This window comes from Podarcis liolepis (genome assembly GCF_965112155.1).
Source record: "Podarcis liolepis genome assembly, chromosome: 5".
Classification (NCBI taxonomy): domain Eukaryota; kingdom Metazoa; phylum Chordata; class Lepidosauria; order Squamata; family Lacertidae; genus Podarcis; species Podarcis liolepis.
In genome coordinates this window covers 27,292,716-27,317,379 of record NC_139556.1, presented here as the reverse complement: position 1 = coordinate 27,317,379, position 24,664 = coordinate 27,292,716, and the positions used below count along the sequence as shown (strand labels likewise).

The 24,664-nt window shown below is 43.1% G+C and overlaps 1 protein-coding gene and 1 long non-coding RNA gene across 7 annotated transcripts in view; one reads left to right on the top strand and one right to left on the bottom strand.

Annotated features, from left to right (window-relative positions):
* The window catches only part of GRID1 (glutamate ionotropic receptor delta type subunit 1), a 716,702-nt gene that overhangs the window by 329,029 nt on the left and 363,009 nt on the right, over positions 1-24,664 (bottom strand). The window lies entirely within an intron of this gene.
* Positions 8,284-24,040, top strand: LOC310706690. The gene is made up of 3 exons (XR_014526070.1): positions 8,284-8,461; positions 17,182-18,534; positions 22,532-24,040. It is a non-coding gene; the product is annotated as an uncharacterized lncRNA (long non-coding RNA).

Here is a 24,664-nt window from a genome sequence, read left to right as displayed (position 1 = left end):
TGTAGCCAATTGTGTAGCAGTCAGCCTGCATTTCAAATACTGAAATGTCATTCTTAGAAGTACTGCGGCCCTCTGTAGATGGTTATTTCAGCAAACAAGCACTCTAATTCAGAATGGTAGTGAGAGGAGTGTGGCACAACTTTTGCTTTGTCAGTCAAAAGCAAGATGTTGTGGTGTTACACTTTCCATGCATGAAATTAAATCTGCATGGAATTAATAGTACTTTATTCAAGCCAGAATGCCTCAGACTTGTCTCTGTCAGGATGGGTAGCCTGTGTGATTCTGCAGTCAGAAATTGAAAGGGTAGGGGAATGTGTGGTGGAGGGTGAGTGTGAAACGGGAACCAATTCACAAGGTCCTGTCAGGAGACAAGTATGTCCTCGAGCTTCACGAGTTCCATCAAGTCCACATTGAAATTGAACTGAAATACTTTATTGTCACTTGTACAACTTGTATACAGTGAGATTACATGAGCACCCCCCACTCAGCTCTCTTAGTCTTAATTCCCCTCGTTTACTGATGCACACCCCCTAAACCCGAAAGTCAGTTGCCCTGTTGTTATCTTTTCATTCAGCAGCCTAACAGCCCATGGATTGAAGTTATTCTTTACCCTGTTGGTGTGACTAATCATGCTTCTATATCTTCTGCCTGAGGGCAGGAGATCAAGAAAGTGCCGGCCAGGGTGTGAATCATCCCTGAGAATTTTCTTCACTCTCCTGAGGCAACGTTCTTCCGCTATTTCATCCAACAGATTCACGGGAAAGCCCATAATAACTTGTGCTGTATTCACCACCCTCTGTAGGCACTTCCTATCAAATGATGTCAAACCAGCTTACCAAACCATGATGAAGTATGAAAGTACACTTTCTATTGTTGACTGGTAGAAGGAGATCATCAAATGTTGATTGACATCATTCTTCCGCAATACTCTTAGGAGATGGAGTCTCTGTTGGGCTTTCTTAACCACCTGGGTTGTATTGATTTTCCAAGCAAGGTCTTCACTGAGATAAAACTCCTAGTAATTCAAAGGAAGATACTCTTTCCACAAAGCCCTCCCCGATGTACAGCGGGGCTAGTTCTCCTCTCTTCCTCCAAAAGTCCAACACCATCTCCTTTGTCTAACATCTCTGACAACTTCACTTCCTGTACTGGGACATACATTATGTCCACTCACTCCTGCATGAGACAGATGTGAAACTAGTGGGCATTAATCTGGGCCCCAAGGTTGACAATGTTCCGCATGGGCTTCAGTTCACACTTTTCCAAATTCACTCAAATCCATGTGTCCTGAGCCAGGATAGTGGGGCCTGGACTTCTCTTCTATGCTGTCCCCTCAACAGGGCCTTGATGAGAATGTCATCAAGACAGGAATGGAACCTGCACCCACAGGGTCCTGTGATGAGCCATCAGGGCTACTAAGACATTGGTGAAAACCCTGGGGTCAGAGGTGAGGACAAAGATGAGGGGGAGAGCTCTGTGCTGGTAACACTGGTTGCCATACCAGAAATCCTGTGGCTCCAGTTGTATGGGTTATGAAGATACGCTTCCAACAGTTCTCTTGATGCCATCCAGTCACCTTGATCAATAGATTTGGTATCGCCTTCAGAGCTTCCATTTTGAACCATTTGTACTCCATCAACTTGTTGTCCAAATTTTACCGAGTATCCTCATTATTTTTCAGGGCAAGGACTATAATGGAGGAAGCCCAAGTTCCTTTCTTCAAGGCTAGAACCAATAGCACAGCTCCGAAGGTTAGCAATGGCTTTATGGCTTTGTCTAGTTTCTTGGAGCCTGGAATTATCATGAACTTTACCCTTGGCACTCTGGAAAACTCTAAAGAGGAAACTCTTTATATCGCCCACTTCTCTGTTGTCATTCTAATCCATTCAGTGGCCAAACAATGAAGCCTGTCCCCAGCATCACCCCTTGCAGGATGGGGTTCCTGGTATTTTGATGTCAACATAGTGATGGGGGGGGGGTAGTTTCACTATCAGCAATGACAGTGGTGGACCTTGGGGTTTCAGATTTCAGCAGCACCCTGTAAAACACAAAAATCTGACACCGCTTGCCTATTGCCTTCCATTTTACATCACAGTTGTGGCACCTTCAAGGCTCTGCGCCCAGTGTGAACAAACCAGTTGCACTCCCCTAAGTACGCCTCTAGTGATTATCTTTGTTCTGGGCACCCCTCCTGTAAAACCAGACCCATGCAGCACAGGCTACAGGCTGTTGTTACTAAAGAGTCTTGGGGCAACTGCCAAATTTATCACGGCAAAAGTAGACTAGAGGCCTCGTGCATACAAATTTGCTGATATAAATACACATGGGGGAGCTTGAAATTGTAGGCACTGATCTCAGAGGGAAATGAAATGCAGAAAGCACAGGCAATTGCAATTATATGATTAACAGTGGCCATTCATAAAGAATGTGTGGATGTTAGCACAAACACCCCAACATTGGTCTGCTAATTAATACTGGTTGTGCAATTAGAAACCCTGGGAAAACAGGCTGTACCCCAGTGGTAGAACATCTGCTTTGCATGCAGAGCTTTCAGGTTCAATTGCTGGTGTCGCCACGTATGGCTGGAAATGATTCCTACCTTAAACACTGCCAGTCAATGTAGAAAACTCTAAGTTAGATACAAGTTGTGTGGTGGTAGCTTTCCATGTTCCTAGCCCATTTCCCCAATTCAAGCCACATGCAACAGAACGGAATCTCTTGATAGCTATAATTCACTGCTTTTCTGTCGCAGTCTCCCTCAATGGGATGGATATCTTTAGCAGCGATTAGCTGCTAATCCATTTTAATCATTCTGGCATTAGAAGTTAAACACGGTGCCTTCATTAGTGGAGGGAAAATGAGTAACGTTATGAAGCATGGGAAAATACAAAAAGGTATATATATATCAGGAATGTTACAAGATCAAAAGGAAAGCATTCCAGTTTACTTGGACCTCAGAAAGCTTTGCAGATTTAGACATGAGTACTAAAAAGTGAACGCAATTATAATTTGTTTTGGAAATGCAAGTTTATCCAAAATTCTATTCATAATAAAAAGTTATTCATTAGAGATCAGAGTGCTTAATACCATGCCACAAGATAGTCACAAAAGTGGGACTTTCCTCAGGTAATAGAAATCGATTGTAAGTTATTTTTCATTACTGTTTTATGTATTTGTTGTTCTAGCCTGCTCTGGGGTTCTGGGATAAAATATGGAATATTAAGTTTAATAAATAAATAAGGCCTCAAGGGAGAAATAGCTTGATTCATTTGCTATACATCTAAATATGGGATCGGCAAAAATAGAAGCAGCAGCCTGCTCTGGTTATTAAGCTATGATTCATCTTTTGTAAGGTCTTTTGGGATGTTTGGTTTACATGCTCAACAAGTGAGCCAATCCCTTGCAGTTCTATTTTTTTTAATCTATGTTCAGTAAACATTTTACACATATTTGTTTTAATGCTTTCATTTCTGTGTTGTTTTTTTATTTTAGTGAAATTAATTCAATCAATTAATGCAGCCCATCAAATGTCATGTTAAAAAAAAATCAACACTGTTTAGAAGGTAAATTATGTAAAGTAATGGTTAAAATGCTAATGAAAAGATACCAGCAAATATGATTAGCACTCCAAACAAGATCCTGGCAGATTCAATCCCAACATAATCATGTCACCTCTGTGGAAGGAATACAAATGAGATGTTCAAGAAGGAGACAGTTGGAGAAAAACAGTATTTTAAAATATTATATCAACTCTGCTTCTGGTACATCATGGCCGCTACGAACCATTGCCCACAATGCACCGAACCACAATAAATCAGACCTCTAATTCACCAGTCATAATCCATCATAAGAGAGCCAGACAGGAGAAATTGTGTTGTATTGCACAGTACACGCCTTTCTGAGATCTATAGCTCCTTGACGATCTGGGAAATTTAACAGATACACAATATGCTGAAGTAACGATGCTTTTAAATAGCAGCTAATCAGAGCAAACAAATAATTTGTTTCCAAACCTAAGACGCAGAAGAGACAATGGTTGTTTAGGAATTGGAAAGTAAAAGTGCTACCCAGCAGTAGTGTTGAATGTCATTCTATTAAACAGATAACCTTGGATTTTTTTTTAATAAACAAAGCAGCAGAGATACAAAAAACAGAAAATAACTGACATGACTCTTACATTCATATGAATATTAATTAAGGTGGCCTTCTGGCTGATCAGTTTAGCCTCCAACCTGTTGAAAAGACTGCTAACTATACTACAATTACTATATTACAAGTCATCATGCTAAAATGTTTCACAGCATCAGTAACACTGAAGAGAAAGTGTAAACAGAAGGTCACATACTCATTTTAGCAATGTTCAGGAAAAGGAAGAGGAATCCTTCAAGGATTTCCTCTTAGGAAAGTAAGTCCTATCACTAAGGGAAAGCCACCAGAGGATCTTTCTCCTACTCTTTCTGTATGGATGTGTATGGATGGAAGAGGCAGCAATCTGAGCCGCAATGCAATTTTCCCAGGTCATTTAAGGACCTAGATTCCATTGCACACAAAAGTTATAGAAAATGTGCATGCATTTGTGTGTATGTGCACATTGTACAGGGTGAGTCTTTTAAAAGAGGCGCCGTGGAACATGTGTACTCTGTATCCATGGGGCCTCTTTTAAAGGGCTCACCCTGTATGTAGATGTATAGGATGCAGTTTCATTGTAAATTGTACATTAAAAGGTGTGAGGAATATGTGCAAACTTCTGAAAAATTGCTATGAAGGAGCAGACAACATACAGAGACCAGGGGCGCCGACTTATAAAAAATATTGGGGGGGCCCATACCGGGGTCCTGCCACTGGTTCGCTCGGGTAGCCGGGAGAACGCAGTTCGAGGTGGCGGTGTTGGGGAGAGACCCTCGCTCAGGGCGCCACTAGACTTGGCGGCCGGCGGCCTATCTGGGGGGTTTTGGAGCGTATTTCGGCGGAGCAATTGGGGAGGAGGGGGCTTGTTGCCGGATTCTTCAGCTGAGCCGGAGATCCGCTGCTGGGGGTCCCTGGGCCGAGTTGTGAGCACGGCCTGCTGAAGGGAGATCCAGCCGATTGCGCGACGGGGACGGCCGGGGCTCTCCGGCTAGGGCGCGCGGCTGGCTGGCTGGCGAGGGAGCAGGTGGGGAGGAGGCGGGGGTCCTCACTCTCTTAGGAAACGCACCCGCGCGCCTGATTGCCACGAAGTCCGAAGGGTGCATGTGTGGAATTAAAAAGCAAAAACGAGATACGGGCAGGGCAGGCAAAGAGTTTTCTGCAAGAGGATGGAGGGCAGGTTGAAGAGAAAATCACTCAGGATGAGACAGTCAAATCAGCCATGATAAAATGGGCTCAGGATATTGGGTATAACATCATGTTTGAGGACTGGGAAAGGTTATGGACCACCGGAATGAAATTCACGGCATGTAATGCCTTGAAGGAAAATATTATGAAAATGATTTATAGGTGGTACATGACCCCAGTCAAGCTTGCAAAAATATATCACCTGTCTGATAATAAATGTTGGAAATGTAAGGAGGCTGAAGGGACATTCTTTCACCTCTGGTGGACTTGTCCAAAAGTGAAGGCCTTCTGGGAAATGATCTATAATGAGTTAAAAAAGGTATTTAAGTATACCTTTCCCAAGAAACCAGAGGCCTTCCTCTTGGGCATTGTTGGCCAGAAAGTGTTAAAGAAGGATAGAACTTTCTTTATGTATGCAACTACAGCAGCAAGAATACTTATTGCAAAATATTGGAAGACACAAGATTTGCCCACACTGGAAGAGTGGCAGACGCAATTGATGGACTACATGGAACTGGCTGAAATGACTGGCAGAATCCGAGATTTGGGAGAAGAAACAACGGAAGAGGACTGGAAAAAAATTAAGGACTATTTACAAAAACAATATAAGTTGTATGAATGTTAAAAATTTACACGATTCGGAAACTATAGCTTCAGCAATTAGATTTGGGAAACAGGAAATTATATTTTAAGTAAGAAAAGGTCAAAATCTAAGGTAATACTATGTTTAATTTAAGATATAAGTAACTGATGAAAAGTATGTTAAATTTAGAGGTATAGTATTTGAAAAGTACAAAATAAGGTACGAAACAAGGTAATAATTTGCTGATATCTTTATTATAAAGAATGCAGGGTAAGGGAGATGCGAGGAAGTCCAGTTAGTTATATAAAAAATGTGTTGAATGGTTGGTTTTCTTTTCTTCTTTTTCTTTTTTTCTTTTTCTTGTTCTTTTACTTTTTTCTTCAGTGTATGTTTCTAACTTTGTATTTGAAAACTTAATAAAATATTTATAAGAAAAGAAGAAGAGAAAATCCTTTCGCTTTTCTGGGGCGCAGGGAAGTCTCAGAGCCGGAGGTTGGGGAAGGGACCCCCTTTGCTCTGCCCTCTTCTCCCGTCTTAGATTCGCATGGGGGTCCCCGCCCGAGCTTGCCTGGCCACCGGGCCACACAAGGGCCGCGCTCTACGCGGCGCACCTTGCTAGCCGCGCAGCTGTCCTCCGCGGCTGCGGAGCGGCCCTGCGCCGGTGCCCAGCCCCTCTGGGCGCCCGCTGCGCTGCCAATGACAAGCGGGCGACGTCGCGGGCGGGGAAGGCGTCGCTTTCTTTCCCGATCCTTCATCCTCCCAGTCTTCCAGCCCTTTTTTGGGTTGGAAGCTCGTCTCGTTCGCCCTTCTCCTTTCTTCACCCTGCGCGCAATTTTCCTCCCTCGTCTCCCTCCCCATTTCTCCTTCCTTCCTGACTGACTGACTGACGGGCTTGGGCTCGGGCTCCGGGTCGGGCTCGGGCTCAGGCTCGGGCTCAGGCTCAGGCTCGGGCTCGGGCTTCGGGTCGGGCTCGGGCTCGGGCTCGGGCTCGGGCAGCCACAGCGTCGGCGGTGTTGGCGATCGGCGGCGCGGGGGATGGCCCTCCCGGGGGAGCCGGCGCTGCTCAATGGGGTTGCCAAGGAGACAGGCCGGCCGCCCCCCTCCCCCGGCCCGGCGCCCCCCGCCGCACCGGTGCCCGTTATTGAGCTGGTGCGCGCCGGGCGCCCTATAAAAGCCGCGGACGCGCCCACCGCCGCCCGAGATTATTGGGGGGGCTGAGCCTCTGTACACCTCTGTACACTTGCAATATGCAAGCAAAGATGGGAAAAATCCAGAATTATGAAATTCATGCGGATTTTCAATATCTAAGTGGTATGTAGATGCATCTCAAAACCCAAGAATATGCACAAAACTATATTTCTTAAACAAAGACAGTGGACTTCAGAGAAGGAACATGAACTAAAAATTAAAGAGGGAAAATTAAATTCACTCCTGTTCTCTTTTTTGTAACAGTGATTTTCAGTTCAGAAAATCATTCAAAATGATTTCAAACTTATGAGGGGCAAGAGGAAGTGTGGACAGCTTATGTCACCTGTTTTCACTCATCTGCAATACCTGAAATGCAAGTTTTCATCCATTTAATAGCTCACTCATCCCTCCATGCAGAAATTTATGGATACCACCCCTCTTTCCAAGTTTCGTGAGGGTGGAGGTGGAGACTGTTCAGACCCACCTTACCTGAACTGCATTGGGCTCTAATATGCAGCAGAGTAGCTTACCATCAGAAATCGGCTTTCTTTACTTTGAAACAGGGATCAAAGGTTGGTTATGCAAATGAGGATTAATGGGTTGTTATCAGGGTGTACCTAGCCTCTGTTAATGTTATTATCCACTTCAGGCATGTGCAAAGTCTGCTTCAGGGGTCCAATTTGGCCCGCTGGTCGATTATTTAATCCAGTCCCTAATAAAAAGCTCAACAACTTTGGTCGCCCCTTATGCAAGTTCACTTCATCATATCTGGCCCTCTTTGAAAAAAGTTTGGGCACCCCTGAATTCTACTTAATATATTGCCTCCTCATCTTCCCTTTCCCCTTCCTCTTTCCTCTCTCCTGTCATTGTCTCCTCTCACATGATCATATCTTTATAATAACCAGCAGTTTTCTGCATCCTGTTGCTCAACTTTGAACCTGCCCACCAGCTAGTTGCTTTAAAACGCAAGCCACAATTTGGGATTTGCAATTCCAGTTCCCCCTAAGTAGATCTGTTAGGTCTCAGATGAAATAAATCTCCAGGCCATCTGTTTCTTTACTGATTGCCACCCCTCTCCATTTTTCTGGGCCTTCGCATCGCCAGCTTGTCCAGTTTGCCAGGCTCCCTGGCCCATCCCACATAATTGTGACATCACCAGGTACTGATTTGTGACATCACTAAGTCAGCCTCAGGCTTTGGTAGACTGAGATCTGGCAACTGTAGTCCTGTCATCCTCCATACTCACATCAGGGCTTCAACAGAATCATTTCCTTCCATCCTGTGCAACTGAGTCCACAGCAGATTTTGAATCTGTTACCTGGGGGACATCGAGTGAGGAATTTGCCTTGTCACCAGCCATAGGAATCTGGCTGTGAGGTATGTTGAATGTCAGTTACTCATTGACCAGCTGAGGTGGGAGCTGGGTACGTTTCTGCCTATGTGTGTACATGAGTGTATATGAGAGAGTGTGGGGTGAGCACACCCATTGTTGAACCTATGACCAAAAGAGGACATGTCTCATGGTGCTTGGGGGGGGGGATTTTATTGTTAAAACAGCCCAATGTGTTTCAACCAGTGCATATTTAAAGGCTTTCTTCAGGGAGTTGCAAAACAGCTAGTAGAGATCTCTTTTGGATACATTTCCCATTAACTGGGTCGCCAGTTAATGTTAATGCAGTTAACATGTAATGCAATGAATAAAGGAGCAATTTGATATGATCCACTCTTCCACATCTGTAATTTCTCCGTTCAGTTTGAACCACACTAATTTTAATAGAAATTTTTGAGTCAGAAAATTGAGATAATGGTAAGTGTGCTTAATGTGCTTTTAACAGATTCAGTCGCGTTCAGTGTCTCTGAAGCGGTATTCGATACAGGAAAAATAAATCAGAATGTGGTATCTGCTGCAAAGCTTTCTTTTTTTCAAAATAATTGACAATGTCTGGAATTTATGAGATGCCATCATAGAGTTAGAAAGACTCACAAAGGTCATCTAAGTCTAACCCCCTGCAATTCCCTTCAGGTCCTCATAGCTTCCTGTCCAGCTCCACACATCACAGCTTCACCAATAGTCCACGTTCTTTATAAATTGATATAGCAAATGTTGAAATTAGTTTATGTATGTTTGAGGCAGCCAGCATGGTGTATTCCACATACTACAATAGACCATAACGCCTTGCTTTCCTGACCATGTTGACTGGGAGTGGATTTTAAGCTACCTTCAATCATAGAATCACAGAGTTGGAAGGGACCCTGCCGGTCATTGAGTCCACCCCCTTGCAATGCAGGAATATGCAGCTATCCCATATGGGGATCAAACCTGCAACCTTGGTGTTGTCAGCACCATGCTTTAGCCCAGGGGTAGGAAAGCTAAGGCTTGGGGGCCGGATGCAGCCCAATCACCTTCTCAATCCGGCTCACGGACGGTCTGGGAATCAGCGTGTTTTTACATGAGTAGAATGAGTCCTTTTATTTAAAATGCATCTCTGGCTTATTTGTGGGGCATAGGAATTCATTCTCTTTTTTTCCAAAATATAGGCTGGCCCACCACATGGTCTGAGGGACGGTGGACCAGCCCATGGCTGAAAAAGGTTGCTGACCCTTGCTCTAGTCAGCTGAGCTATCCAGCAAGATGGTTTCCTTTACTTACCCCTGCCTTCTCATAATACAAAGGCTGCATCCTTTTGTTTCTGGCCTCCTTCTAGTTTGGAATTTTTACATTTGTAAAACACACCTTCTCCTAAGGACTTGGTGAAGCACATATATCCCATTTGATCATGAGCTCCAGACATGCATAGAGCACTCAACTGTATGACAGTGTCCATGCAGTTTTGTTCCATGTTTGCCTTCCTCCTCATCTTGCTTCATAATCTGATGAGCCCCAGGATAGGAAGACTGCCTGCGAGGTTTATAATCTTATACGTTAAACAGAATTGCATTACTTTTGTACTTTAAAAAATGCAAGGTTTTGAGAGCAATAGCTGAATTCTCTTTGTGTGTGTACGCCTGCGCACGCACACACACTATCCTAACCTGATTTTATCAAAACGCTCAATTTACATCCCTGTAAAGCTAAGACACAGTGTTTCATTGCGAGAGACATTTGCAGCCAACACAGTTCAGCAGGCAATTTATTCGATTTCATATTTCTTTTAGCTGGACTATCCCATTTCTGATGTGTGTATTGCAGTTCAACCTCTTAGAAAAATACACCTACTGTATCTTCATTTATTCGTATAGCCTGTCATCAGGGCATAAAAACAAAGTTCACTCAGGAGACACACAAGAACAGAAGGAAGCCAAAAGGGTAACCTTTGTGAGATGAATTTATTTTTTGAAAATGGATGGGGAATTGGGGGGGGGGGGATACTAAAGTAGCATGATTCACTCTCTAGCATTCACAGTAAGATTTATTCAATTACTGCAGCAGCGTAAAAGAGTCAGGATAGCATGTGAATGCTGGGTGGGTCAGTATGACCCTCAATTCTAAAATCAAGACTATACCCTTATGAGAGAATTATCAGAAAGAAATTGGTGCCTTGAAAGAGAGACCTAATGTATTTATAATAGCTGCATATTTCTTTAACAATGAGGACATCACGTATCTTGCGATAAATTCAAAGCCTTGAATAATATGCTAGGAATAGACTTTGGACTTTCAAATTTCAGTGGTGCCCTGCATGGACCCAAAATTCAGGGGGACCTCAGCTCTTACCTTCTCTTCTGCTCACGCAGTACATCATAGTTATGACACTCTGTGACGCCCCTTAGACTCAGCACCCAGTGTGGCAGAACCAGTCACGCTGCCCTAAATTCACCTCTGAATACTCTATTTGGGATCTCGTGTGTGAAATTAGGCCTGAACTATACCTGTTTCCAAATCTACTTCAATAGCTTGTCTTAGCCTCACAGACATTGTAAGCAATAGTAAAGGGGTAGTTCTAGAAGAGTAGCATGCTAGTGCTCTTCTCATTTTCTCTTTCATGTTTCCAATCGAAATTTGCAGGTGAGTGGGATCACAGATGCCAGGCCCATTTCACTGTTGTTGTTGTTTAGTCGTTTAGTCGTGTCCGACTCTTCGTGACCCCATGGACCAGAGCATGTCAGGCACTCCTGTCTTCCACTGCCTCCCGCAGTTTGGTCAAACTCATGCTGGTGGCTTCGAGAACACTGTCCAACCATCTTGTCCTCTGTCGTCCCCTTCTCCTTGTGCCTTCAATCTTTCCCAACATCAGGGTCTTTTCCAGGGAGTCTTCTCTTCTCATGAGGTGGCCAAGGTATTGGAGCCTCAACTTCACAATCTGTCCTTCCAGTGAGCTGATTTCCTTAAGAATGGATAGGTTTGATCTTCTTGCAGTCCATGGGACTCTCAAGAGTCTCCTCCAGCACCATAATTCAAAAGCATCAATTCTTTGGCGATCAGCCTTCTTTATGGTCCAGCTCTCACTTCCATACATCATTACTGGGAAAACCATAGCTTCAACTATACGGACCTTTGTTGGCAAGGTGATGTCTCTGCTTTTTAAGATGCTGTCTAGGTTTGTCATTGCTTTTCTCCAAAGAAGCAGGCATCTTTTCATTACCATTTTATTACCTCTATGCATTAGGCAGAATGTTAATTGCAGGCGCTGCACATATACAACTGTGTGCACATATATGCATACGGCTTTGCATACTTCTGGAATCAAAGCTGTGCTTAACTTCCCATTTATATATGAAGGCCCTATACAGGTTTTCAACCTTTTTGAATCCAGGACTCCTTGGCCAACCACATTCTTTCTGCAACTCCCCTGTGGAAGCCACTTATACTGTGGTTCCATTACAGGATGCGCATAAGTGGGGATTTCCCTGTTCTGCCCCTTTTCGGCGCCACTTTTGGCTCATGTTTAAGTGGAAATGCATGTATCCTCTGAATGTTCCTCAGAGAGGAAAAGGATCATGCAGGGAGATATGTGCTTCAAGTTAATGAAAGAACAGCCCCTGGGGCTCCCCTGAACGTTCCTCAAGTCTCCCCAGGGAGCCACAGCACACTGGCCGAAAACCAATGCTATGCACACAAGGGTGTGTGGGTGTGTGCATGTGTGTTATGCTCTGCTCAAAGGCTGAAGCCTGAGGCAGTGCCAGCAGACAAGGGAGATTGGAGGCAGGGCCAGATGGTACTATCCCACTTCCCTCCATGTAGAGGGGGATGTGAGAAGAGGCTACCTTGTGGAAATTGAAAATGCTATTTGCTATATTGAGGGGGCTGTATGCTACAGTCACAGAATATACAGCCTTCAAAAATTACATTTTGAGACAGGAAAGTTCTGTGAATCAATGGGGCATCTCTGCTGCTTGTCACACACCCCTTTTAAAGGTAGAGGAGTATTTCCCCAGAGGGTGGTGCAACAGGAGAGCTTACAACCTCATTAGAGGCTGGAAATAATGCCTAGAACAGTGTTTCCCAACCGGTGTTCCGCGGCACACTAGTGTGCCGTGAGACACCGGCTGGTGTGCCGTGGGAGGGAGGCGGGCGAGTCGGGCGGCGAGAGGCGGCGGCGGCGAGGATCCGCGTCGAGCCGGGGGCGGCTCCGCGGTGCTGGTGCCGAGCGGCGGGGCAGCGCGCGCAAAAGGGAGGAGCGCGAGACAGCGGAGGAGGAGGAGGCCGGCATGTCCGGGCAGCAGCAGCAACAGCAGCAGCAGCAACTCCCGGCGACGGCTCCTCCTCCGCCCGCTATCGCCGCCACCACCACAACAGCCGCCGCCGCCTCAGCTGCCGCCGTCCCTCAGTCCCTCGCTCTGCTGCCTCCTCCCACCCCGGCAAGGGGAAGGGGAAAAACTTTCACTTTTGTGCGTCCCTCCCGGCGTGACGCTGCGCGCTGACGTCACGGGGCGGGGCTTTAATGGTGGTGTGCCGCGAGATTTTTTTCCGGTAAACAGGTGTGCCGTTGCCCAAAAACGTTTGGGAAACACTGGCCTAGAAAATACCAACTTAGGTCCATCTGAACCTTTTCCTCCAATGACCTACCATGGAGGGGGGAGGGAACTGGGTGGACTCCTTGGGACAGAAATGAAGCAAGGAGAAAAGAAATAAATATGGATGTTTTGACATTTCAATTAAGGCCAAATGAGTCTAGCAATTCTGTACCTGCTTTTGTGTGTGAAAGGTTTGTTTTTGTTTTTCATGGCACTAATGGTAGCTTCTGGTAGGAGGGTGATTTAGATCAGGGCAAGAGCAAGGAAAGAAAGGATTTAAAGCACCACTTCTGTGTCCTTCAAAGCAGTGACACTTGAGAACCTAATCATGTATCTACTTTGACCTTAAATGTTCATTAGATTTGGAGTTTATTAGGTTCCTGTCTAAATAATCAAAAAACTATCTGGAAAGTTAATCTAGCAATGATGAGGAAATGGGTCATGAAAAGGACATCAAAGGTCATTTAGTCAACTCCCCTATGCCAATGCAGGAAAGCCATTACTGGACTTTTCCTGATAAATGACCATCCAGGGTCCACTTAAACACCCTCCGTGAAGGAGAATCCACTATCTACTAAGGAGGTCTGTTCCATTATCAAATAATTTGTACCATCAGGAAGTTATTCCTAACATAAATTCGGAAGCCCCTCTATTGCAGCAAACTCACTGGTTTGGGCCCTATCCTCTGGATCAACATAAATTTGCTCCAGACCTGAAAATGGCCATCATATTACCTTTTAGTCATCTTCTGTCCAGGGTGAGCATAGCCAGCTGCGTTAGTCCTTCCTAATAGGAGCTGAGCTTATGTCACTTGCAGTGGCGTAGCGTGGGTTGTCAGCATCCGGGGCAAGGCAAGTAATTTGCGCCCCCTAACCTGTGGATTTGCTCCCCCTAACCCTAACCCCCAGATGTTGCGCCTGGTGCGGCCGGCCCCCCCTGCACCCCCCACGCTACGCCACTGATCACTTGCCATCATTGTTACCTTCATTTGGGTACAGTCCCCCAGGTGAAGCCTGACCAAAGCAGAAAGGGGTGGTCCAAAATTGCTTCTTATGAGCCAGACAATATGCTGTTGGATGCAGCCTAGGATTTTAGCTGCAGCGCTACATGGCTGACTCATAGTTAATTTGTGATATGCTAAGACCACGGCTTTCTGAAGAGCTGCAAATCAACAGAGACACGCAGTCATTCCTTTATTCACACCTTGAGCTGATCCACAAAACCAAAACAAACCACATAAGACCTGCCTTGCGTTAGAAGACACAATTTGAAGGTTGAATAGAATGCTGGATGAGACAAGTCTGATAGGACTTATGCTTTCATATGACAATAGGAGTATCCAAAACTATTTTACCAGGGAAGAAACCAATCATGTTGCTAAAGAGGTCATTAGAACTGATAAGAACCAACCTCTAATTTCACATCAGTACAATGGAGAAGGGTGGGAGGGACGCTCACTTTAATGCTTTAGCTAAGAATAATTTCAGCCTTAAAGGTTAAGATTCAATACACCATACAACGAGTTCCATGTATTCAATGTACGTGTGTGTGATTTCTTAAAAAGCTGACTCCTGTGCAATATACCAAACCACTTTTGGAACTTGTGAGAGGGGTGCCGTTTATGACAGGGAAAGATGCTTACTGTTCAGAAAAGGGGGAAAAACATTCCAGTGGCCATATTGAAGCCCCTCAGCACGCTTTGGATCATGGCCAAACTTAAGAAGAGAAGAAGAAGAAGAGTTTGGATTTGATATCCCGCTTTATCACTACCCGAAGGAGTCTCAAAGCGGCTAACAATCTCCTTTTCCTTCCTCCCCCACAACAAACACTCTGTGAGGTGAGTGAGGCTGAGAGACTTCAAAGAAGTGTGACTGGCCCAAGGTCACCCAGCAGCTGCATGTGGAGGAGCGGGGAATCGAACCCAGTTCACCAGATTACGAATCTACCGCTCTTAACCACTACACCACACCAGCTCTCTTAACTGAATGGGGGGGGGGGGAATGGTGGAATCTATGAAACAGCACCATAAGTGTCTTTCCTGCAAACAGAGTAAGGTGTACCCAAAAATCTGTTGAAAAGGACCTTACACTCCCTTTTGTAAAAGTAGCGTAACAGTACCTTTGGAGCAAACTGCACAGTTGAACTTGCTTGCATATTTGTTGAAAAGTGGCGCTGTCTCACTCTCAGACTCTTAACAGTCAGCCTCCAGAGGATATCTCAGTGGTTAAAGAACAATGCTCATGCTTTGACAGATAGGAAGAAGCTTTAGAAAACTTCACTTAAGCATTCCCATATCAGGGAGGCATATATCTAGAAAAAGAGGTGTTGGAACTCACCATGAATGCCTCCCTTGTTCTCTTAGAATGGCAACAGCACCCACTTGAGAGGTGCCGGAACTTAGGTCCAGCTGAATATATGTTTATCTGGCTGAATATGTTTATACACACTATAAACATGACAATTTCACAATTTAACTAAGCCAAGGGATCTCAAATGAAGCTCTCCCCATCCCCCACCCCTGCAGAACATGACATCTGCATCCCCATTGTAAGATTCTATACAAGACTTCAGACAACCAGCTTGGAAGACAGAGGAGTGATTGATTATATGCATAATAAGCGCCGACATCTGAATGCCTAGACTGAAGGGACTTTGCACAAAGCAGCCCAGCTTCTTGTTCAAAAGACAAAACCCATCAAATGCATAAGAAAACATCTCTGATCAGCTCAGTACATTTGCAAAACGGGCTCTTTGATTTGTCCGCCTCTAGGCCAGAGACCATTCATTCCAACACAAGAGATATCACACACAGAGGTGCCCTCGCTGGATCAGGAAATATGGGCACAGGCTAGATGCCCTGGGCACCTCTGTTGCCCTGAATCTTTGGACATGAGGTATTGAATGTGGGCCCTGTTTGCACTGCATGGTGTGAACCACCAATCACTGTGTCAGGCTACACAAGCATTGTTGGGCATGGCTGTATCTGGGTGGGAGCCAGAGTGTTTTGAAATACAAGTGAACAGCAGCAGAACAGATGAGTACACCTTTACATATCAAAGGTGTTTTGTGTTTTTAAAAGGGAGAGCCATTCATTATTCTCAACAACATCCTGGTGCACTCCCAAACCTCTTGCTTTTGCTAATGGCACTGGTGAATGGGCAATGAGAGGACTTAGCCATGTTTTCTGAATTTGTGTTATAGCAACCCATTGTCACAGCAACCAGCAAACAGAATTCTGCCATCTTTCAGCTCCCTTTGCTATAAAGGGTCTGGTATGGATCTCAGCGAAAACTTAATTTGGATTTGAAGCTTACCATTTAAAACAGGTACATTGGCTGGGAAGGTTACAAGACCCCCTTCCCAAAGCCATATTAACATTTGAAATAATAATAAAAAAAAGATTATTTGGAATGAATTGGTTCTTTCCATAAATATGTTTGTGATACCACTTTGTGATGGTTACCTGTTTGAGAGGGGGCTCCCATGCCTTTTATTTGTAATATTTACTAACCTAACATCTACTCTGACAGCTGAAAAACAAAAGCTTTCATTCTTATTACAGCTCATTCTCTTTGGCAGATATTTCTCCCTCCCTGACCTCTCCAAATACACATTGGGCTTGAAATGAATGGTTTTGTTTGATTCCTTTCCTCCAGAGCGATGCAGCAGTATTTGATTGTTTTTTAAGGGATCAAGCTGCTTTTTCTATTGAGTAGCACCATCTAAACTTATGGCTTCAAAGGAAATAATATTTTTTTTAAAAAAAAATGGCACTAAGTCCATGTGCTGTTTCACTCCCACTGGCAAGATGAGATACATTATAACATCCCAACTGCACAATGCACATTTGCATTTCAGGTTCCACTAGCTGTTGGCTCTACCTCCAATCTAAAAAGTACTTCGGCATGCCAGAAAATATGCTACAGTTCAAGATTTTTGATAGATGCTTAAAAAAATAAAAAGTCCATCCCAATCAACACTGTTGATCTTTATTTGGTGGTCATTTCAGCCATATATGCATTCTTCATACGTCAGATATAACAAAACATTAATATTGAGAATATAAACAGAAACTAGTGAGGTAGTGAAATATTACTTCTGGACCCCAAAATTTAAATTTACTTATCATATTTATATTCCAGCTTTCTTCAACAACAAATAATGAGGTCTGCTAATTTACTTGCATAGACCACTGGAGACTATAGTGATTTAAAAGATGCTTAGAAGTGACTTCACATTTTGACTAAAGCAAAATTTGAGGACATTTTGAAGTGTCTTCTTCAAACAAATCATCCAAAGGAATTCTGAGTTAAGTTCACAGAAGCTCAATAATATTAGAAACGTTTGCTGGGGACAGACAGTATGGAATCTGTATACCTCTAAGTTGTCATGGAATTCCATCCTGAGTAAAAACTGAGGTAAATGAGGAAGGTTATTCATAGGTGAAACACCTACAGAAATTTTGAATAGATCCCAACAGAATTTCAGTACAGCCTGCAAAAAGTCACAGGTTCACACATCTGTTCCAATAACACTACCTTTTCTTAATAGGCTACCTCTCAGGGCTAAATTAGCCATGTTTGGGGAGATCCAATCAACAGGATTCTTCCATTTTAACAGAAGACGGTAATTTTTTAAAAAATGGCAGGAGTGTGTCTATAATTCAGATCAGGGCCACAGTGCTGTGGGAAAGGGGAGCTGAGTCCCTCCCCATCCTTTACCCCTACTGTAATTTGCCTCCATCCAAGCTTCTATTTGCTCCACAAACATCTTTTCCCCAGCCATATTTTCCAATTTTCAATGCTTCCCCTTGGTTGCTTTTATCTTTAGAGAATAATCTTGGTTTTTAGACTTTTAGACTGAAGGTGGTCTTCTCATCTGCATTTTCCTAAACAGTGATGGGATTGCTCAGACAAGGGGAGCAAGAACTGTCCAGGAATCGATTCATGCTGTACGTCACAAGCATATCTGCTACATGTATATTAGTACTCAATCTGACAGATAAATAAACTGTGAAGGGGAAGTACATGCTTGCAAACATCTTGTGGGTATGCACTGGTTAGGCATAGCTCCTAAGCACAATCACTACCTGTTCATCGCAGGTGTGCCTCCCCTCAATGTGAGGGGTTGTCCGCACCAAGTGCTACTGTGAACATAGCTAACACACTCACTGCATAAAGTGTGTGTGTCAACCCTAAAATTCCAAAGTTACTCAGCTTTAGAGACAGCCACCTTGAAGAAGCAAAGGGAATCCCAAAGAAAAGCTTGCTTGAGGCTTGTGTATTGAGCAAAATCCGAACATTTACATACTTGTCTCTGGCTAATGTTCTTTGAATTCTCTTGACATCAGGATTATACATATTCTATATATTTTAAAATTCAGAAATATCACAGAACAGATCATTTCTACTTTAAACAACATTAAACTTGCCCTTGTCATTTCAGCTCGGAGTTTTAAATTCAGCACCATCATTAAGTCCATCTTCAAAGTCAAGGTAACTGGATTTTCTTTCAATAGATTGCTCTAGAGAAATCCTTTTCATTTTAATGGAAAGATGAAAGCTAACCTAAAAGCATCTTCTTGCACAATATTCTAATAGCAAATATATCTGCTTTTAAAAGGATGATCTTCAATTCAGTGGTCTATATCTACTACTGGATTTTGGCCTTTAAAACACATCGATTTTTTCCCCCTACTGACTTTCACAGTGCAAATGTCATTGTTAGATATAGCATTTGAACCAAGTAATAGATTCATAAACTGGATATAGTGGGGTTGTTGTTTTTTTTAGATTTTACCTTGGTCTCTCAATCTAATAACAACCTAACAACATTTTGGAGGAAACATCCAACTTTTAGTTTAAGTTACTGGATAGTTTTAAAACAGACAGTATTTGATTTTTTGATTTTTAATTTTTGGAAAGTGAGGCTGATGGTTGCTCCAGTACTAAGACAGAGAACCTATAACCAGCACATAAATGTTTCATTTTTCAAAGGAAGATTTGACCAGTAATGGTATAATTATTTCAGTTTGAGAAGTAACTGAAATATTGGCGACTTATAGACTAATTCCAAGTCAAGAAATATGGTAGACGACATCCTTCCATATAGAAGACTTCTCAGAGAAACTATGGGAAGGATCCACCTACCCAGACTTGTCCACAGAAGTTCTTCCACTTGCTCAACAGCATTTTCCTCTCCTCTTCTCTTTCCCCATGCCCCCTAAAATTGGAATGCTTGTGCAAATGAATTCCACCCAATGTAATCTCTCACAACATACAGGAGCAAAAGGGGCAATCTGTTAAATATATACCTCCACCCATTCCATTGGAGCACATACATGATAGTGCAAAACAGAGGACAACCCTATGATGAAGGACAATTGTAAGGGGTGTCTACCACACAATATTTACTGTGACAGCCATTGAAGACAGAAATTCATCTTGCTTTTACAAATTCTCCTTCGCTGGTTGCTATGATCAGTCAAAGAGTATTGATGGTGCAAATTAATTTCATGACATATGTTAATGTTGCATGCCACCCCAATCCCAGAGTGGTGTGAGATTCCAGAGGTCCCAGGGCTCAAATTTCCTTTTGGAAATGACTGTGGTGCTCTTTATGATATATGGTTTATTTACACATATATGCCTTCTGAGCCTGCAATGGATGGGTTCACAGCAGTAACACCCCAAAAGGGTCCCATTTCTCCCATAGCCACAGCCTTGGATTCAAGCAGAAATCAAACATTGCTCTGACACTCTCTCCAGTTTGCTGCTTTTCCTCTCACTCACATCACTGCCACTCAAAACTCTGCCTTTTTCTGTTGACAAAGGAGACACCACCCATTTGCCATCTCACACTGAGCCTCTTAATCCCTCATCACCTCACCAGGAAGTCCAGGAATTAAAAGGCTTGATTAGATTTTAACACTTGCTGGATCTGGGGATTAGAGGGGTCTGGCATGCAGTTTAACACCCACAAAAAAACTCATAACATTTTGAGATTTCCACTAGTAAAGACAAACATACAAAAAAGGGAGAAAGATCTGATTACCAAGCAATCAAAGATAGAACTATTTCTGCCTCTTGCTTCATGCTGAGGAACATTAGACTATTGGACTGCCTACTGAGCTACATTTGCACCACTGGCATGGGGTAAACTGTAGCAGGCCTCACTGAAGGATGAAATGCCCATTTATCACAATATAATAATATAGTTAAATGTGCTACAGTAGAATATCTAGTTTGAATTCTGCTTGAAGATTTTCAATAAAACTATTGACAGGGTTGTAGCGAGACTGTTAACAGCCATACTTGAATGCAAAGTTGGAGGAGAGGCGTAGGAAGGTCAGGTGGTAACCCGGTGCACAAAATTTCTTGTCACCATTGATTTTTATTTTTTATTTTTTTGCCTGCAAAAATGGTTTGACGTTATTTCATATTTTCTTACAAAGGAATAATAATAAGTAATAATAATAAAAAACTGTTATTTATATCCCGCCCTTCCCGGCCAAAGTCGGGCTCACGGCGGCTAACATCAGATACATAACATTGGTATAAAATCAAACAATAATTAAATTACCTCCTAAAACATGTCAAAATCAAATTAAAATCTAATTAGATGGCTTTCCGCAGGGTTAGGGTTGGGAACAGTAAGTGCTCCACTGAATTGAAATTTCAGCCTTCACAACATGGGAAAACGGCCAAGTAAACAGCTATTTTTGTGGAGGAGGGTCAAGATATTAACTGATATGCATGAAATTTCATATATAGCTATATAATCCCTAGTGTAGTAAGATAAGACCTTTGGAGCAGGCATTTTCAAAAAAAGTTTTTTTTGAACCACCCTAGTAGGGCAGCAATTGTTCCTTGATAATTTGTCACCCCCCTCCATGATGGAACCTGGGGCAGACTGCCCCCGCCCCCCTTCCTACGCCCCTGAGTTGGAGTATGAATTCTCCAGTTGAGGGCCCCTAAGGTCAGTTGGAAAGGGACGCTGGTGGCACTGTAGTGTAAACCACTGAGCCTAGGGCTTGCCAATTGGAAGGTCGGTGGTTCGAATCCCTGAGACGGGGTGAGCTTTTGTTGCTTCCGTCCCAGCTCCTGCCAACCTAGCAGTTTGAAAGCACGTCAAAGCGCAAGTAGATAAATAGGTACTGCTCCGGTGGGAAGGTAAATGGCATTTCCATGCGCTGCTCTGGTTTCGCCAGAAGCGGCTTAGACATGCTGGCCACATGACCCAGAAAACCCGCCTGCAGACAAACGTCGGCTCCCTCAGCCAGTAAAGTGAGATGAACGCCGCAACCCCAGAGTCATTCATGACTGGACTTAACTGTCAGGGGTCCTTTACCTTTAAGGTCAGTTGCTCTCACAGTCAGGATGTTCTGTTCTATTGAACAGGCAAAAGGTCAAGTATCAAACCTGGTCAACCCAGAGACCTCATACATCCTGCCTGGACTGATGAGGTTGCATGCTCCTGCTCCAGTTTGCACTTGACTAAGGTCTGGGCTGGGCACCGACGTAATCAGACAACTCACTAGTCCTAGCTTCAGGCACCTGGGTTTCTAGATTACACCCCTCAAACATTAGGAGGCATTTAAATATCACCATGTGCAATGTTTTGTAGGTTTCAGGGTTGGATAAGTAAAAGTTAAATCATCTCAAACAAGGACTACATCCCCAAGAAAGGAGTCACTAGTCAACTTTCACAAAGGGATTCTTATCCACAATAATGCAGTGAAATAATTAGCCTCCCCTTTCTGAAAAATATACCGAGATTTCTTTAAAGCAAATGAAGTGTGAAGGAAACCCAATTACAGGGAGCTGAACATGCAACAAGACCTGAACATGCAACAAGAAATGACAGGGGACATCCTGTGCAACAGGCATCACGCTCTGTGCATTCAGTCAAATGATGGGGCCAGTTAATTCTATTATCACATAAAACACCACTTTTAATAATATAATTCCTTTGGCTCATTAAGATATCTTTATTACTCTATGAACACAGTTCTTGTTAGATTTTAATCGTCTGTGGAATTACATTCCAGGACACCATAAAAATCCAACTGATGGTAGGTCCGACTCAAGCCCATAACCCAAATGTCTACTGAGACTGTCATCAGCTTTGTGGGAAAGGCTAGGCTGAATTTTCATGAGCTTCAGTTTTCATACTGAAATCTGCATTTTCAACAAGTGGTGATGTTTTTGTTGAGCTGTATATAGATGGTGCAAAAATCAAAATTGTTTCACTATTGTTTGTCCAAGCACAAAGAGCCACGCATACACTGTGGCAAAAGGGCCATTTCTAGGGCTTCAAAAACTGGGCTTAGTTTATAAAAATTCTCCCTTAAGCTTTCTCCCGATATGAATGCTATGCAAACCTGACCCAAGTCTTGTATCAACCACACCTCTGCTCTATCCACCAATCTTACCCACAGTAACAGGATTGCAATAACAACAGAACTAAAACAGGGTTTCAGAATTCTTTCAGCCCCAAAATGGAAACAGCAAGAAGTACCAATGAAAGACGAGTGGCAGATGAAAATGATGGCCTTTGCGGAACTGGCGAAGCTGACAGGAAAAATCCGAAACCAGCACAATCAAGTATTCCAAAAAGATTGGACTAAATTTATATTTGAAAGATCATTGTAAGCAAATAACATCACTAGTAGGGTTGTCTGAAAATTTGTAATGAGAAACTTTCTTCCTTTTTATATTTATTTAAATTTTGAGATATTTTGTAATGAGTTTAATTGGAAAATGTATAAAATGCTATGATCTAAAGGTTAACTTTGACAGCCATGAGGTGGGAGGGAAGGAAATCAGTAGGCTCTAAAGAGCCAGAGAGGTAAAGTAGATAATAATGGTGTGATTATATATTGTTAAATGAAAAATTAATAAAATTTATATATATATTTTAAAAAGAACTGAAACAGGTTGGATAGTTTCTACCAAGCCCTCATGATATGTGGTCTTTTAATTTCCCTAATGAAGGTGTGGAAGTTGTTTTTCTTTTGGGAACTAGTTACCTTGCCATACAGGCTGGGACTTCAGAAAAAGCAGATCAAGTCCAAATCCCATCTTTTTTTGGAAGAAGAAAACAACATGTGATTTCTTGTTTTGTTTTTCTCCCATGGTTTAGATTACAGAACTGTGAGAGTGACAAACAGATTCATTCCATGGTTCAGTTCTCCTGAGCATTCTGGTTTGACTGTATTCTCCATGAATTTTCAACATAACTTTTGCTTCCTCAGATTTGGCACCCTTCTCCTCCTTCTTTTTCCTTTTTGCATCACCCAGTTTTCTTAATTTATTTAATGTATTGCTTACCATGAAATATCACAAAGCAATTAACATAAAAATATTTATAATAAAAGCATGGTTGGCATCCATCTTGGGAGACTATGGAAGAGTGCCCCCTTTGCAGGTGAAGTCAAACTGTTGGAGAGTTACAGCGCTTTCTGTGAGTGTAGAGAATGATATGGGAGACAATTTTGGGGTTGCAGCTGGGGCAGATGAAGGCGTCCAGTTGTGCTGCTGCAGATGCACAATGAAATTTCTTCTTTCTGCACTCCTCCCAGAGGTCTTTCCTCCTCTGGTCATAGACTGAAATGAGAATCTCCCCTTGTTAAAATGTGGCATCCACCCAAATCTATCAGGTTCCAACAGAGAAGTGATCCTCTGTTTACTTCTTCCTTTGGTTATTCCTACTTTTAATTTATTGTACCTCCACAGCATCCTAGATTTCATCTCCTCTAATATAACTGAAGTGAGGAGGTTGCTCTTTTTTCTTTTTTGAGTCTGGCAGTGTAGTGCACAGTGAAACATAGACAACAAGCAGCACAAGCAATGATCAATCATACAAGTATCAGTGACACATGCTGTCATCCACTTGGCAAAAAATGAGACGTCAGCAGCAGGCAAACAGTGTCAAAGCATTGCACACAATTCTGGAAAAGCCAAACATTTGTCTTTCTTCAAATACGTACAGTATCCGACTTCCAAGCTGAAATTCCCACAGCAGTTTATAGCTAAACATTAGTTACAGAATACTAAGTGCAGGGGGAGACCCTACTAAACTCAGTAATATCAGCTTGTTTAAATTAACACTGATAATAAGAGCAATCAATTGCTTAAGCAGAAATGATAGCAATAATAGCTGGTTCCAAAATAAATTCAGGACTCATCCGTAGTATCTATGCAGTATTACATTGAGGTCCAGCGCCAAGGGCCTTCTGATAGTTCCCTCACTGTGAGAAGTGAAGCTACAGGGAACCAGGCAGAAGGCCTTCTCGGTAGTGGTGCCCACCCTGTGGAATGCCCTCCCATCAGATGTCAAGGAAATAAACAACTATCTGACTTTTAGACGACATCTGAAGGCAGCCTTGTGGTGAATGGGCAGTAAAATAGCAAAAGTAATATACTGTGGTACCTCGGGTTACAGACGCTTCAGGTTACAGACACTTCAGGTTAGACTCCGCTAACCCAGAAATAGTACCTTGGGTTAAAAACTTTGCCTCAGGATGAGAACAGAAATCGTGCTTCGGCAGTGCAGTGGCAGTGGGAGGCCCCATTAGCTAAAGTGGTACCTCAGGTTAAGAACAGTTTCAGGTTAAGAACGCAC